This window comes from Cryptomeria japonica, chromosome 10 (assembly GCF_030272615.1).
Source record: "Cryptomeria japonica chromosome 10, Sugi_1.0, whole genome shotgun sequence".
Taxonomy (NCBI): domain Eukaryota; kingdom Viridiplantae; phylum Streptophyta; class Pinopsida; order Cupressales; family Cupressaceae; genus Cryptomeria; species Cryptomeria japonica.
Genome location: NC_081414.1, coordinates 754,108,875 through 754,126,633, shown reverse-complemented (window position 1 = coordinate 754,126,633; position 17,759 = coordinate 754,108,875).

Genomic DNA, 17,759 nt, shown 5'->3' with positions numbered 1-17,759 from the left:
TGTAAACAAGGAATGCCCTAGTTCACACTAGACTCACAGTGTCCTCATATCCTTGGACAAGTCATAGCATTACTAAGAGACAATTCACAGATAGCAAAAGAAAAATAGGTGACGATACGCCATCCTCGCCTTTCTAGTCAAAGACATCCTGGAGATAAGATCTCTAGTTAGAGACAACCTGGAAAAGCTAAAAGACATGTCACGAAAAGATAAAATAAAAAAGAAAACCAAGAGTCAACACAAACATCTACTGTAGTCCTCAAGTTTAGTGTCTCTTGTCACTTGTATAAGTCTATTTGATTGTGGTCACAATGTTTACTTTCACAAAAGGATAGATAGCACTGAACCACAATGTTGTCTAAGTCTGTTGAAAGATTTAATTTGTTGAAGGCTATTGTTGCTGCGTCTCATCTGAAACTGACTGAATCCATGAAACTGTTACTTTATTGGGGAGAAGACGAATCTTTATTGTGGATCTAGCGATGCAAACGTTGTTTTATTGTGGATTGCGTGCAGATAGACTGAAAAAAATTTGGAAGAAACTGTAGTCCTCAGAACGTGTGATGCTCTCAGTTTCACACCCATTACTAGACGTAGTATTTGCCTTAGCCACAGATAGGAGCTGATTTATTATGGATGGAAAGGTTGTGAAAAGGAAGGGTTATTATGAATGACGAACGAATCTTGGGTAGATCAATAACAAGCCATGATGGGAATGGGTAAGTTTATTATGAATAGATAGGATGTGAGTGTGTGCAAAGTGAAGGATGAGATTGAATTCTGAAGGAGGAGGAGCAATGTCTCTACACATGGCATCGATGACCCAGTTTTCACCATGGTACATGCCCAGGGCACCACCTAAGTGGTTTTCACCATTGGGCGGAATGTTTTTCTATTTTCCAATTTTTTTGTGTCACAAGGCCCCTGTTTGCCAAGTTTTCACCAAATAACAGTTTTTTACATTTATGATTTTTTCATTTTTTTTTTTTTTTTGACTTTTTTGTATTTTTTAAATGTTTTTTATTTTTATTTTTATTTTTTGAATTAGGATACTTTGAAGAGCTATGTGTAAAACCTGCGAAGGTGTATGCTATTGATAGGATCCTCCAAAGGTTCGCCATCTGGAGTTGAAAGCTGATATGCACTAGATCCATAGGTTGTTGTAATGATGTAAGGACCAAGCCACTTTGGTTTGAACTTTCCCTTCTTCTCTCTGTCTTGCTGATTTTTAGGATTTTCCTTTAGAACTAAGTCACCCACCTCAAACATATGAAGTTTAACCTTATGATTGTAGCTGCATTTTTCCTTGACTAAATTATGTGTAGCTCGAGTGATTGTCTTCCCTAATAAAGGAATTGAGATAGAATTACTAGTGTGTGTACTACATAGGCCCATATGTGTGTCACCTAAAGAAGTTTGGGCATCCCTGACAACAAAATCCTCCAAGGAAGCTCCATTAAAGATCCATGATGTATTGGCAGAAGGGAAAGGATGTGCGGAACAAGTGGATGAGTGATGAAGGGTTATGATTGTGAAAAGAAGTGAAAGTAGGATAGCATGATGGAGACTTAGGATCAACAAGTATGCTTTTTTACTTGAAATTGTAGAACTTTTGCCCCCAGTTATTTTGATATCAAGGGAGATCAACTCTTGTTCTTTTTTCTTCATATGATTTTTATCTTTGACCTTGATTTTTTCAGAGTCCAATAGCTTTTGATTTTGATTTGGACTAAAGGACTTTTCTTTATTTTTGACTTTTAGATTTTTCTTTTCAAAGCTTGATTTTTGATCCCCAATTAGTAAGGGCTTTTCTGATTCTTATTGATCCAAGTCAAGGAGCAGAGTGGAAATGGAATGAATAGATGATATGGTAAGGCTATGTGAGTTCTTAAGGGGGCTGGTGATACACTCAATATATTCTTCGTTGGAACCACTCTTAGGACTATTGATATCAAGAGACACTTGCACCACTAGAGGAGATTTGCATTCAGACTTACTAGCTACAACACTATGTGGTTCACACCTAATTCCTTGGTATTGGAAGTTGTTTGTAGGTTGTGCTTGCTGATTGAATACCTTAGGAGATAGTGGGAATTGATCAACATGAAAGATATACTCAGCACATCCCATGTCTTTAATCTTGAATTTTTCTTTTAGCTCTGTTTGTTTGGATGTAGAAGATTTTAATGATTCTTGATCCACATATGCTGATGAATGAATAGCTTCTCTATTAACTAGAATTGTTATTTTTGATCTAGGTCACAGTTTGTTGCAATATATGAATGGATTTGGATCAGCTTTGATGGTAACTTCAACTCCATTATCTGGAAACTTGATACATCAATGATATGTAGATGGGACTGCTCTCATCTCATGAATCCATAAGCATCCCAAGAGTATGTTGTATGTGAGATCTAGGTCTAAGACTTGACAAACCACATCCTTTGTAACTAGCCCAATTCTGAGATGTAAGGTGACTGTGCCTTTGGATGAACACTCTTCATCATCATATGCCTTGATGGTAATTTTGTTTGTAGCATTCACTGTTTTTTCATAATATCCCTATTGTTTAATAGTGCTCAATGTATAAATGTTGAGACCAACTCCTCCATCTATCAGGACTCATTTTATTCGATGTTTGTGTAGGAAGGCTTCAATGTGTAAAGGTGCATTATGTTGTTGTCTCACGGAGGCATCCTTAGCTTCTATGAATTTAAGGGAGTGTGGAATAGAAAGGTATCCCACCATGGATTGAAATTGGTCCATGTTCAGATCTATGTGGACAGAAGTGTCTCTCAAATTTTTGTCAAGACTGGCCTTATGTGCAAGGGATATGCATAAAAGCTCTAGGATGGAGATAAGTGCGGGTGTCTTCCCTAACCGTTTTACAAGGTCATACTCAGGTTTGGTTGATGAGGAAATGGTGTTTTTAGCTGGAGAACCTTCCAATGTGAATTTACCCTGGCAAGTTCTAACATTACATTCAGAGGTAGGTTCAGAAGAAGATCCAATGCCTTTTAGGACAACCTTGGGTCTTTGGGTAGAATTTTCAGTCGTTTTGTCCTTGATGATAATGGTAGAGAGATAATTGTCTATTGAAATGTGATTGATAGTTGAATCATAGTTATAGGATGCTCTAGTATAACTCGTCTACTCATTTGTGGCTTTAGGTTTCCCTTGTCATGTTTTGGGAATGGTTCTTTAAACATTTCATGTTCTTGATTGGATGAGTGTCCTTCGATCTTAATGTCACCTCTATCAACAAGATCTTGTATGATATTCTTCAGATGATGACAAATTCCTATTTTATGACCCTTGCTCTTATGAAATTCACAATACTCATCATCATTCCACCAATTTGGTTTTATCTCTGGCTCATATGGAGGTAGATCTAGAATTGTTATTATTTTGTCTGCCACTAGCTTCTTGAAAGCTGATTCAAGTGGTTCTCTTAATGGGTTGTATTTTCTTTGTGGTTTTGAAGCTGTCTGAGTATTCACTTGATTATTTGTAGAGATTGATCCAAAAAAAATGATTTTGGGTCATACTATATTGGCATCAACAACACCATCATTGACTGTGTTCTTGTTTTTATTCCAAAATCTTGGCTTGTCTTTTCTTTTAAAGTCCTCTTTATTTTCTTTGAATATCTTAATGACTCCTTGTTCAATTTGGATGTTATCTATTGCTAAGCCTTTTTCAATGATGTCCTTGTAGGTGGACAAACAAGATTTTCTTAAATCATAACCAATTTCTCTATGGACATTCTATGTGAACATCTCTACCATTTGTTTTTGTGGAATTTCACAAGAGCATCTGCTAGCTAGATTCCTCCATCCTTGTAAAAATGATGAAAAAGAATCTCCATCCTTTTGCTTGCTGTTACACAAAGTAGTGAATGATATGTTTGTCTCTATGTTGTATGAGAAATGTTGGATAAAAGCTTTTGCTAGATCACCCCATGACTTAATTCCAGGTGGAAGTTGGGAGAACCATTCCATAGCTTGATCACCTAAGATTTGTGGGAATAATCTCATCAAATATGTTTCTTCTGCTGCTACCTCAGTGCAAGCTGTAAAAAAATGTCTTATATGTGCCTTAGGATCTCCTTTGCCTCTGTACTTATCCAGCTTAGTTGTCACAAAATGTGTAAGAAAAGGAGGCATTGGAATGCTTTTGTCAAATGGATAGGGACATATCTCTCTCATTGTGTAAGCTAGATTTAGTCTATTTATATCCTTCATTTTCTTTTGTAAGTGCTTAATGTGCTACTCCAAATTGTTCTTAGGTGGAGACCAGCTTCTTGGAACATGCCCCATGCCTGAACCACTGGGCGGAGGAGGAGCATGTTGCATATATGGATGGTATTGATCATACACATGTTCATATGGAGGAGTTCTATAGTGATGTTGCATATAAGAACCACTTGGTATAGAGTCATGATGAGGAATAGAATATCTGTTTTGTCCATGTATACCATACTCTACAGGCATGTCATGAGTTTGTTCTAATGTGTTGCCCCCAAATTTGATGTGGGCTTTCCTTGTGTCCAAATTTTGATCATGCCTTTGGAGATTCAATTGCTTTGGTGGTTGGTCCTTAGCATTGGTATGTGATTGAGTATATTTTTCTGCATAAGACTTCCATAATGGTCTATGAAGGTGAGTATCATATACTTGACCATGTGTGTATGGGACCTTAGGTCCTCTATTACCTCCACTATTAGGCCTCCTTTGATCCATGTTGAGTTGAGTCTCTTTCATAGGTCAATGTTCCATTATTTGAGACATGTCAAAATCATGAGGTATCTCGGCTCAACTTGGCCATCACTTGTAAGAAATATTGTCTATCTCTCCTAATTATTTCCTCAACAAATCATTTAAAATGGGGATCCATAATGGAGTCTTCCACTTCTGCTGAATGTATGGAAAAGTTGTCCATATTGTCATTGTGTGTATCATTGTTTTTTGTAGTGTCCATGTTCTCAACATTTGGAATGTTTCTATAGGCATCCATGTCAGGTAATGTGGTATGATTAGAATTGAAAAAGACATCATTGTCATACTCATAGGCACTCATGTTTGTGGACTCTTGAGCCTCTTTAGTTGCTCTCCTAGATTTTTGGGAACAGGTTTCAACCATGAACTAGGTATTGACCAAGATGTAAGAGACTAGATGAAAATGGGAAGAGTATGGAAGACCAAGAGTTGGATGGAATGTTAATGAATCTGAGGTGTACTTGCAATGTCCAAAGTGTAAGACGAAGTATGTATGTGGTAGAGTAGGTATGGCTTCCAAAGAGGTGATAATTTCTCTTGATGAGGTAAGTTGACCTTGACTCTAAGTAAGACCAAATGAGACCCAAAGGTGGTAGACCTTGACGAGGGACTACTTAGCAAAATTTTGCTGTATGTAGTGTGTTGACAAAGCAAGATGAGGACAAGCAAGTGACCTTTTGACTCTAGTTTAGACAAATGTGAATGTAATGCAAGATGTAAAGCAATGATGAACTTTGTGAGACCCAGAAATAGGCTGAATGCTAGATGAAAACTAGAAGAAATAGCCTAGGAAGCTCAATGAGTTTGAAATTGAATACTCTTGTTTGTTGGATTGTAGATTTATTCCAAATTTTGAAGTTGTTGTTGTGACCAAATCTGAATTTTTCACCCTTTTTCGTGACAAGAGGACACAATATTGATGAGGACTCTATGTTTGCAAATGTTTAGACTCAAAATGACTCAAAATAAAGTGTGTTGTTTCATTTAAAAATGTTTTGCATACACTTGAAGACACAAAAGACACAAAAGACACAATTTTTTGATGTTTGATCTTGAATGTTCGAATATTCAAAATAAGACAAGCACAATTCTTATGGCTGGCCAATACAATAGTTGCTGATCCCGCATGGGATTTCCCCGAGGCTACGCTATTTAGAGCGGATACTTAGATGCTTGACCCCACTAGCTCCACCCTTGGCACTCACTTCTCTGGGGCAGCCAAGCATTAGTCCCCATGAAAACTCCCCATGGCGAACTTTGTATCTCTACTAAGAACTGTATTTGTGTGGGTCGTTCCAGAGGTCGAACCTCCTATCCCAACAACTAGAAGGATTTTGGCTTTCTAAACCAAAAAGGTGCTAGTAAGGGCATTCGCTCGTGTGGCCATACATGCGGCACTTTCAGCTCTGTAAATACAGAAGGCTCCCAGTCGATAGGGTTTATGCTCTACAACTGATCAAATAAATTTGATCAAACAGGTTTATGGGGAGACATAGTGTCGGTTTGAACTAATCAGCACATGTTACCCATGGTTTTCACCATGGATACAATTATTTATAGTGGTTCGGAAGAGGTTGTTTTTCCTCACTACCTCTTGGGTCGTTCTCTCCTCACTAGTAGTCCTAATGACCACAAGGGGAGATAGGCCCTCTAGAGATTAAACAAAAAGAGCTTATTGCCCAAGACACAAAAGACACTAGTTCAATTTTAGTGCACCAATTGAAGTGTTTGGTAATTTATGAAAACAAGGCACACAATAAAGATAAAAAACCCTTCACAAAATTCTACAACAAAGTTTTGTTAGTAGTTTTTCAATAATACCCCTCCTGCAAGCACACAAGTTAGGTAAATTTTAGATCTAAAAGACTTTGTGAAATAGGGGGCCTTCAATAATGTGTTTTTTGACAAATTCAAAGATATGATTTTCCATGAGTTCTTTTGCATAATAAAAAATAGTGAACCTATAAAATTTCAAAACATTTTTAAAAATGTAAGGAAATCCAAAAAATATGCTAATTTGCTCCAAAAATTATTTTTTTATGAAAAATCATAAAAAATTCATAGAAAATGCAACATTGATCCAAAAAATCTAAAATTTTCACTGGAAACTCTTGATACCATTCCTAACTTACATAAATATTTTTTTGCAAAACAATCCAAGCAGTTTGTGAGATATGAGCAAAATAATGCAAAACCCTAATTTTCAAAGATTTGATTTTTTAGGAATAATTTTGCATCCAGCTTAAAATCACAAGGAATATATCCTGTGTATAATTCAGAGAGCTTTCCAACAATATAAAAAAATCCAAAAAATATGGTAATTTGCTCTCAAAATTATTTTTTTATGAAAATGCATAAACAATTCATAGAAAATTAACATATTATCCAAAAAATTTACTGCGAATTTCCAATACTTTTTTTGACCTAAAAAAATAAAATTTGATGTCAAATTGAAACCAGTTTGTCAGATCTGATCAAAATAATGAAAAACCCTAATTTTTAAAAATGCAATTTTTGAGGAAATATTTAGCATCAAAATTAAAATCACAAACAATAGATCCTATGTATAATTCTTAGATATTTCCAAAAGTGTAAGAAAATCCAAAAAATTCTCTCATTTGCGCTCAAAATTAATTTTTTTATGAAAATACATACAAAATTCATAGAAAATTCAAATATGCTAAAAAAAAATTGATTTTTTTATTAAGCATTTCTCATACTTTTTTTCACATGCAAAATTTTTTTTATATCAAAATTCAAAGTCATTTGTGAGATCTGATCATAATAATGAAAAACCCTAATTTTCAAAGATCCAATTTTGAAGGAAATATTTTGCATCAAAATTAAAATCACAAAGAAAAAATCATGTGTACAATTGTAATAGATTTCCAAAAATGTAAGAAAATCCAAAAAATTCGCTCATTTTCTCTCAAAATTATTTTTTTACGAAAATTCATAAAAAAATCATAAAAAATACAGATGTGCTCGAAAAATTCTGAATTCTGGATTGAAATCCCTTGCTATTGTCTTAAACCTGCCAACAAAATTCCAATTCATTTGTGAAATAGGATCAAATCTCTTCAATATCTTAATTTTGTGTTCAAAACCCTAGCTGCACACGGTAATTCTCCAAATTGTTTTACAAAACCGCAATATAGGGTTAGAAAAATTTACAAAAAACATAGATCTAACAAAAAACCATGTCCCAGTGGGCCTGCCAAAATGTTTTTGGTGAAAATGGAAACAACTTTGAAAGACTAAATAGATTCAACCACAAAACCCTAGCCTAACAACAACAAAGATCCACCATAACATATGAAGATTACCTAAGACAATGCAAATCAAATAAAATCACAAAGATTATACCATCACATGTCCAATAGGGTTTGGATCTCCATTCTTCCTATCTCCATTGATCTTGCTTGATATATTTACTCTCAGATTTTATGTGTACACAAGAGCTCAACAAAGAACGAAAATATGGTTGAAAGTAGGCTTGATCGCATATGAAAGTGCGAATGCTAGAATGCTTGATTAGCTAATTAGAATTTGTAGATGATTAGTGTAATAGGGTTGCTAATGAAGGAAGCATCTCCTTATATAGAAGACACTATAAGAAATGGAGGTGTAAAAGATAAATGGTTGGCCAAGATTAGAGGGTATGTAGAGAAAATAAGAAAATAATAAGAGGGTAGGTAGTGTAGAAATTAAGAGATGAATAACATGTGTCATGGGTAGAAAAGGCTAATGAATTAATTAAATAAATAAATATTTATTTAATTAATAGAAGAAGTGGGATCAATTAAATAAATAAAAGTATTTATTTAATTTAGAAAAAGGGTAATTTAAATAAATAAATATATTTATTTAAATGAGAAATAAGGCTAGAAGAGGATAAATGAATTAATTAAGCAACTAAAGATTTATTTAATTCATAGAAGAATTAGATTAAAATAATTAAACAAATAAATATATTTATTTAATTAGACAGGACAATTTTAGGTGTCTACAATCCTAATATTATTATATTCTATATTATATTATACTAATCTTATTGAAAAACATGAACCTAACCCTATATATGTATATTATATATAGATCTATAATAATGTAAAATTAAATAATAATATATTTCTATATTATATTTAACAATTTTTTGTAGCTAAAGTATGGAAATATTAAATAATTTTTTATTTTATTTTTGTATTAAAAATCGTTAGTTAAAGCAAAGAGTACATCCATGGAGGCCAGCCCTCAACCAAAAAAGAGAGTCAGAGTGTTAAGCCCGAGCAAAAACTATTACACCACACGCCTTCCTCGACTATACCACAAATATCCATAGGTATCATACATAATCAGAAAAGATATAGTTTTTTAGAAAAAATAGCTCATTGAAGGATCTCATCATGAGATTCTACCCACGCATTCCACCCTTGCACTCCCTCCATCCAGATAATCTTTTTGTGGACCTGAAGCTGCAACAACATCTCCACATGATTATAGGAGAGTCCTCTATTGCTCTTTATCTCCTCCAGTAGCTTGGAAAGGGCATTTTCAAAGGAAGCTTGGTTCTCTGCAATCCTTCTCCATTCATACCCATCCTTCATCTCGTAAACAAACATAGTGTCTTATCCATCTCTAAGGAATCAAAGGAGCTTGTTCCTTTCACATTCATAGTAAAACAGATCTACACAACAATATTATAAAAAGTGAGCCTATGAAAAGACTCAGTAAAGATTTTGTCATTACCCTGGAATTTTTCTTCATTTCTAATTTTCCAAATATACCATAGAGTATGAGCTGAAAGAATAAACCAAAATAAATTAGCATCTTTTTTGAGCCCATGGATAGTACCAGAAATAATATCTAAAACATCCACAGTCACAGAGATATATATACCAAAAAGTAACGAGACCTCTTTAGCCCAAGAGCAATCAAAAAATATGTGTCTACTGGTCTCAGGGACTATACAGATAGAGTAGAGTTCAATACTCTTGGTAACCTTCTTAGTTCGAAGTCTATCTAAGATAAGTTTCCATTTGAAGCATTGGATTTTGGGAGGGATAGGGCTCTTCCACAATGTACCAAAAATTTTCTGGTAGGATGATTCATTCAAATTAGAGTACGAGTTTAGATTAGCATGATTAACAATGAAGTCATCATAGGTGAGTAAATTGTATATAGAGTGGGCATTGACTTTAGTCAGGAGAGAGCCATCCTGCCACTTGAAGGAAAGAACCCTGTGAGAATCCACATGGTAAATAATAGGCAAGGAGAGGACAACACAAGCGCTTTTGATCATGTTATAGGTTTGTTTTTGGGAAGTAGGAAGATCAAATTTAGAGGTGAGGTCCACCCAAATTATTAAATCATTACATTCAAGAATGTCCATAAGGTATTTTATGCCTTTGTTGACCCAAAGTTTGGCTGAATAGCCTTGAGTAAGTGCCAGAGGTTTAGAAGTATGGTAGAGGTTCCACCAAATTGACCTTTCCCCATGCAAGAAATTATTACTGTCAGCATTAGTATTAATAATAAGCCTCCTAACTTGCTCCAATGCTTTCCAGGTAGATTTGAAGACACAAGTACCTTGGACCAAGATAGGGAAGGTGCCAGCTACAAGGTCACTAAATAGAAGACCCTTCATAGACTTAGATTTCTTAGGAACCACATTCTAAATATTGTTTCTAACTAGGATCTTCCAAGGTTCCTATCCCTCCAACACATGGAATATACATTTTGCAGTGAGGGAAATGCCTTGGATTTTAAGATCTTTTAAACCAAGGCCACCAAGCTTTTTGTCAATCTGACACCACTTCCACTTAACAACATGCAATTTTTTATTTCGTTTCCCATCAGACTAGAGGAACTATCTAACAAACTTTTGTAAGTCAAGGATTTGAAAATTATTAAGAGTAATATAAAATTATATTATATTAAATATTTAAATATAGTTTAGTTAATATTAAAATTTATCTAATATAATACAATATAATAATATAAATATAACAGTCCAAGGGGTTGAGCTTAACTGGTTAAAACATTGGGTTCTCAGTGGGTCGTTAACATAGTATTATAAATATTAACATCAATTTTAGTGTCTTAATATTTAAAATCCATTTTAACACACATAATTAGAATGCATGTGTGGATTGTCTTAAATTGTTTAAAATCAATTTCTAACATTACTTATTAATATTTTTTTAAACTTAAAATTTGAATGCAGGTGTGTATTATCTCATTATTTAAAATTAACTTTAACACTCAATGACAATAAAGGATAGAATCTAATCACATGGGCCTGTCAACAAAACAGTCTTATCTATTCAATCATATATTTGATACATGTTTACACATCAAAATAACAATAACCATAATCTTATGAATTTTTCTAGGATTCAAAAAAGAAGTCAAACACAAGATAGAGAAGAAACACGCTTGTTAACACAAGATTGAAGGAGAAAAATGTCAAATTTAAACTCTCACTAGATTTTTAAGTTTGTTTTTAATTAAGTATTAAGTTAATTTTAAGTAATAAAGATCTACATGTCTATTTAAAAACTAGTATATATATTTTTATTTCTTTTTAATTTATTTTATATATATGATGTTTCTTGTTAAATATTAATATTTTAATTTGTACATAGATATTAGATTTATGATATGATAGATAAGAGTTGATTTTAATTAGATCATGTAATTACACTGTATCCTTTATTAGACCACTATGTGTTAAATTGGTTTTAAAGAATGAGATAGTCCACACATGCATGCTACTATTAAGTGTTAAATTTTGTTTTAAATAATGTTAGAAATTGATTTTTAACACTTAACAGTAGCATGCATGTGTGGACTATCTCGTTATTTAAAACCAATTTTAACACATAATGGTCTAATAAAGGATAAAGTGTAATCACATGATCTAATTAACATCAACACTTATTTATCAGATCATAAATTTAATATCTATGTACAAATCAAAATATTAATATTTAAGAAGAAGCATCATATGTATAAAATAAATTAAAAAGAAATTAAAATATATGTACTAGTTTTTAAATAGACACGCAAATCTTGATTATTTAAAATTGACTTAATACTTAATTAGAAACAAACTTAAAAATCTAGTGAAAGAGTTTAAATTTGACATTTTTCTCCTTCAATCTTGTGTTAACAAGCATATTTCTTTTCTATCTTGTGTTTGGCTTCTTTTCTCTTAAAGTTGTGGATTATTTCTATATTTACTAATTTTAACATTTAATCTTAGTACAATTATTCTCCATTATGTTGAGAATATTTTAGCACATAAGAAAATGGAGAATAGGAGACGAAGAGGTTGTGGATCAGGAACTAGGGTTTGACAGGAGAGGGAGATATAAGGGAAGATGTAGAGGGAGATGGGGAAGCTGATGACGGGGGGTTTTGGCTCTTGTTCTTTGCGACATTGTTTCTTTGGCCGCTTATTGATGACATTCATGGGTTTATCTTTTTCCTTCTTCTCATGGCTTTCTCTAGACTTATTTTCTCTATTCTATGCTTGTCCATCCTGACTATTGGGGTGTTGTGCTCCTAGTTTGTATTTTGTCTAGAATGCTACCTTCCCTTTTGGGAGGTGTTTCTACTCCATGTTTTTTTCATTAGGTAGTACCTTGGGTACTATGGTGGTGTCCCCTTTATTTTTATTTCTATATCTACATGTGGGTTTGAATGTAGCCTTATTCTTCTAACATCCAAGTTTCATGGTGTGGCTTCTTTGCAGATATTTTCTATTTGTGGTAGGTAGTACCCTGGGTACTGTGATGGTGTCTCCTTTATTCTTATTTCTATATCTACATGTGGGTAAGAATTTAGCATTTCTCTTCTAACATCCAAGTTTCCTAGTGTGGCTTCTTTGCGGCTCTTTTCCATTTGCGGGTGTGTGTGGTTCGTGATGAAGGTTTCCGCCGACTGTGTTTTGTGCCCTCAATGTGCCTAGGTCCATTATACTCAGTGTGCTTATGGGTTGGTGTTTTTCCTATATTGTGTGGCTTGAGAAGGGCTAGACTCTTTCTTGCAGGCATGTGGAAGGCATCAATTTGGCCCCTTCTCTTGTGGTGCATGTTGGGGTTATGCCCTTTGTCACATTTTCCTCTTGGCATGTGTATACTGGTGGAAGATCTTTGTGAGTTATATTTGAGGCCTACCTCATGGTATGCTCGTGTTTGATTCCCCACCCCTTTCTTATTCCTTTACACTTGTATATTGCAGCTTCAAGGTCCATTCTCGCACTTCTATGAGATCTATTTCACCCAACGTCCCCATGCAGCGGATTAGGTCTATTTTTTGCTTATTTTTAAGAAATAAAGGTGTCCCCATGCAATGTTTTAATTATAGGAAAAGGAAAATTCAGAATCTTTTCCTACTTTTGCAGAGCAGCTGCTGCTTAACAATTGAAAATAAACTAACGAAAAAAGGAGGGGCTGAAAATAAGCAGCAAAAATGACACATGGCTTCTTTCCATTTTCTTATTTCCTTTTTAATTGCAATAATTTTTTCCTCTAGATTTTATTTGCATGAAATATTAGTAAAAATTTATTTTAAAATATTATTGAAAAGGACTTCTTAAAAACCAGCAGTAAATCTGATTGTCCATGTGGTTGCCAACTCCACATATTTCTACCCAAAAAGTTGAGCAGCAGCTGCTAGCCAAAATAAGCTAAGCAGCCACATGGGGACCTACTCTCAGGGGCCATTGTTGACTCTACTTTCACTGAGGGACTCATTTTTGGGCCATTTTCTATGGTTGTTGTGTGGCTATATGCTTTGGTAGCTACTCCTTGGGGTTTCTGTTTGGTGATGGGAGTTGAGTGGATGGTTGTGGCCCCTACCTCTTGGGTCTCTCCGCGCGATCTTTTTTTATCTAATGTTAGGATCTTTGTTTGTTGTATGTGTATAATTAACTATTACAATGATAAAATTGAAAGTCTTGAAAACGTAATTGAAATGCTTAAATGAACATAACAATAATAAAGCGATGAATTAACAAAGAAAGAAAGAAGAGAGAATATACGAACATGAGTTGATAATGCAGTTAACCATTATGGCTACATGTTTAGGCCCCTCTCCAACAAAGTGACCGATACTTGATTATGCTCCAACAATAGTTAGAAGGTCTTCAGCTTGCGCAAGTTTCAAGTCTCTTGATTACGATGAGTACAAAGTCCTTCTCTTTCAAATGCAATAGCAAGACATTAGTCTTCCAACTAGAATAGAGATGAACACTCAAGGTCTCTAAAAAATTCTCTCACAAATCACTACTAACTCAGACTACCCACATACCTCTCTTTTTATACACCATTTTTTCCCAATTTGGCTTAAAACCAGTTTTTTTTTTTAAAGTTCCCTATATCTTCCATTTACAACCTTAAATCTTCAAAATCCCCTTCAATTAACATCAAAATCCATATAACTCTTAAATTTTAACCATTTCCTCTTAAAATGAATGGCTTATATTAATTAAGCCTTAAAATATAGCCTTCGGGTATTTATTGAATCCCTTATTAATCGAGTTAGGCATTTGAGGTTAAAATTTTGTTTTGACGGTTGATAGTGGGGGGCCTTGGGATTGGCCCAAGCTATGCACTCGTGGGTTTTACCTCATTCAAAATATTTTATTTATGGACTTGGTCATTGAAATCAAAAGATTCACGTTGGATTCTTTGGTCTGGAGATGCTAACAGGAGTTGGGTGGTTGGTAGTTTGACCCCCACCAATCTCCAATATGAATCTCTTTTTTTGTCAAAACAAACTGACGCCCATAAGTAAAGAGGGGGTGTAGAGATGAGGAAAATTTGTAGTGGATGTGAGGTTGGGGGATCAATTTCCCCAACCATGTTTTGACCAAAACATCTATTGCATAGAGGTGCCACGTGGATCATCTACAACTACCTATTTTTGTGAAACATCTATCCACTTGGATCAATTTTCCTTGTGGATCAGGGATCCTATATTTTTGTTATTTAGGTCCTATTGAGTGGGGCTTATTGGGAAGGGATATGTTATTTTGCTCCTATTGAGGCGGGCTTGTTGGGAAGGGTTTTGGTAGTGTTGTTTATCCTACTCCTTCAATTGGCCCTATGGAGGTGGGTCTTAAAGATGTTGTGTTTAGGAAGCTCCTTCTTGAAGGGTGTGAGAGGGGGGGGTTGTTTTCTCTTTAGGATGGCGATGTTCTTCTTAGGGGTTACTCTTCTTTTACTAGAGTTGATGGGCTTTGGTTAGTCTATTTGTCATGTGTCTACTGTGGTGTTGGATTCTTATTGTTGCTAGAAGATGATTCCTTTTAGGAGGACTTCTTCTTTTGTCCCTTTCTCTCCCTATCTTCAAATGTTCCTTGTGGGGCTATTTCCTGCAAGACGTCTCATTTTGAGTAAGTGTTGGATTCATTTTATCTTTATTTTTTTATCTATGGATTTCTCCCCTATATTTTTCCTTATTAGGACTTTATTCCCTAATTCTTATGTTGACATTTGGCCTATTGAGGTGGCCTTTGTTAGTTTCTTTATTTGCCTTATTGGAAAAAGATTGCAAAATGCGTTACAAAATCTACTGGTTGTTGCTTGTCCCTTTGTCTAGTCCATTCCGAACATAAGAGTGGTTATTAAAATGGTTTGGGGTGCATTCCTAAACCCCTCTTTTCTGATTAGGTAGTTTTCAGTGCACAAAACATCATTTCATGTCGGTTGTGGCTCCTATTCAAAAGCCTCTTTTCAATAAAGGGTTTGCCTATTTTGGTGTTTCCTGGGTCATCTCACTTCTTGTGAGCTCTACCCATAGCATGCCCTTGTGCTAGCTTTCTATGGTATGGGCCTATCCCGATTTTTTCTTTTTTTACGGTATGGGCCTATAACGCTTTTTGTAATAAAAAAACATTTAATCTTAGGACACATGAGTGGATACTCATATTAGTTGATTTTTTGCATTACCTCTTCATTTAAAACCCACTTTAAAACTAATCTTATAATGCACTTGTGAACTATCTCATTATTTAAAATCCACTTAAATCCTAAATCTATGCCCCTCTAGACTATCCTATTATTTAATATTTAGTTTTAACACTTATAATTAGAATGGAGAGGTGGAGTTGATCTTAAAATGAAAGTGTGTCCTATCTAGTTATTTAAGCTTAGAATGCATATGCAAACTATCTTACTAGTGTATATATCTTTCAAGAAATCTATATAGAAAAAGTGGATAAATATCTTTAGAATTTATTTAATAATCCTAATAGTATTATATTTTATATGATATTATACTAATATTAAATCTAATTGAACCTTCACTAAACCATAATTTTTACCAAACCTTACTTATATTTGTAAACTAATTGTACTCATAATATTTATTGAGGATCTTCAACCTAACACCTAGTAAAAATAAAATCTTTAACCTAACATTATCTCTATATCATATATAGATCTATAATAATTTATTTCAATAATAATAGTATGATTAATTTTTTTTATAACTAAAATATGGAAACATTAAATAATTCAATCTTTATTAAGAGTAATATAATAAAATTTAAAATTATATCATATTAAATAGTATAATATTGAATATAGTTTAGTCAATATATTTATATTAATATATTATAATAATATAAATTTAACATATATTATAAATATAAGTATAAATGACAATAAATGATAGAGTGTAATCACATGAGCCTATAAACAAAAACTCTCATCTATTGGACCATAAATATGATATATATTAAGATGTATCAAAATATTAAAATTTAGGAATAAGCATAATAGTTACAAAATATATAGCACATTTAAAATTTATAGTAGTTTTTAAATAAACATGTAGATTGTCTCAATTTTCAAACTTAATGTAACACCGAATATAAATCTAACACATAATTAAAAACATAAATATTAGCCTAACCTTTGTAATCCTAGAGAGACTTCATTTTTTCTATTAGAATATTTGTAGAGGACAATGCATTCCCACTTGTGGTCAATCTAATCATGGATGATTCTTTTTCTACTAAAGCATAAGTAGGAGAGCATGTCAGCATGAGCTTTGTAGTATTCAAGAGAGTCCACTACTCCTATTAGTATTCTTGCAAAGCACAATCCATACCCACTTGTAGCCAATCCATTCATGCATGAAAATATTTTGTAGTAAAACATAAACTCGGAGAGGATCATCTTCAATTGTTAAAATCAATTTCTAACATTATTTATAATCATTTTTAACACTTAATATTAGCATGTATGTATGTACTATCTCATTATTTAAAACCAATTTTACCATTGATTCTCAGAACACAGATGTGGGAAATATCTCATTATTTAAGATCAATTTTAAAATTTAGTGATAATAAAGGATAGAGTGTAATCACATGATCCCATTAACATCAAATCATATCTATTGGATCACAAATTTAATATCTATTTACAAATCAAAATATTAATATTTAACAATAAGCATAATATGTATAAAACAAATAGAAAATAAAATTTAAGATAGATATACGGTTTTTAAGTAGACATGTAGGTTTAACAGTTAATTAAAAACAATCTTGTAATTTAAAATCATTTTAAATCCTTATAAAAAATTTATGTATGTATAAAATATTCTATCTTTTGCACCTAATTTAAACTTATATTTTTTTATAAACATATCTAGATTGTTTCACATATAAACTACTTCATTATTTGAAATAAATTTAAATATTTATTAAAAAATTATAGACATATAAGCTAATATATTCTTTTTTTTTTTTTTAAATAAAATATCTTAAAGCGCATATTAACTATCCCTTTATATTAACACTATTTATAATACTTTAAAAAATTTATATAAACGTAACATGTAAAATAAATTTGTTATATTTGCTTTCATAAATCTAAGAAATGATCATCTTTTTATGAAATTTTAAGATACTATATGATTCCTACACCTAAAATTGTTCTAATGTAATTAAATAAATAT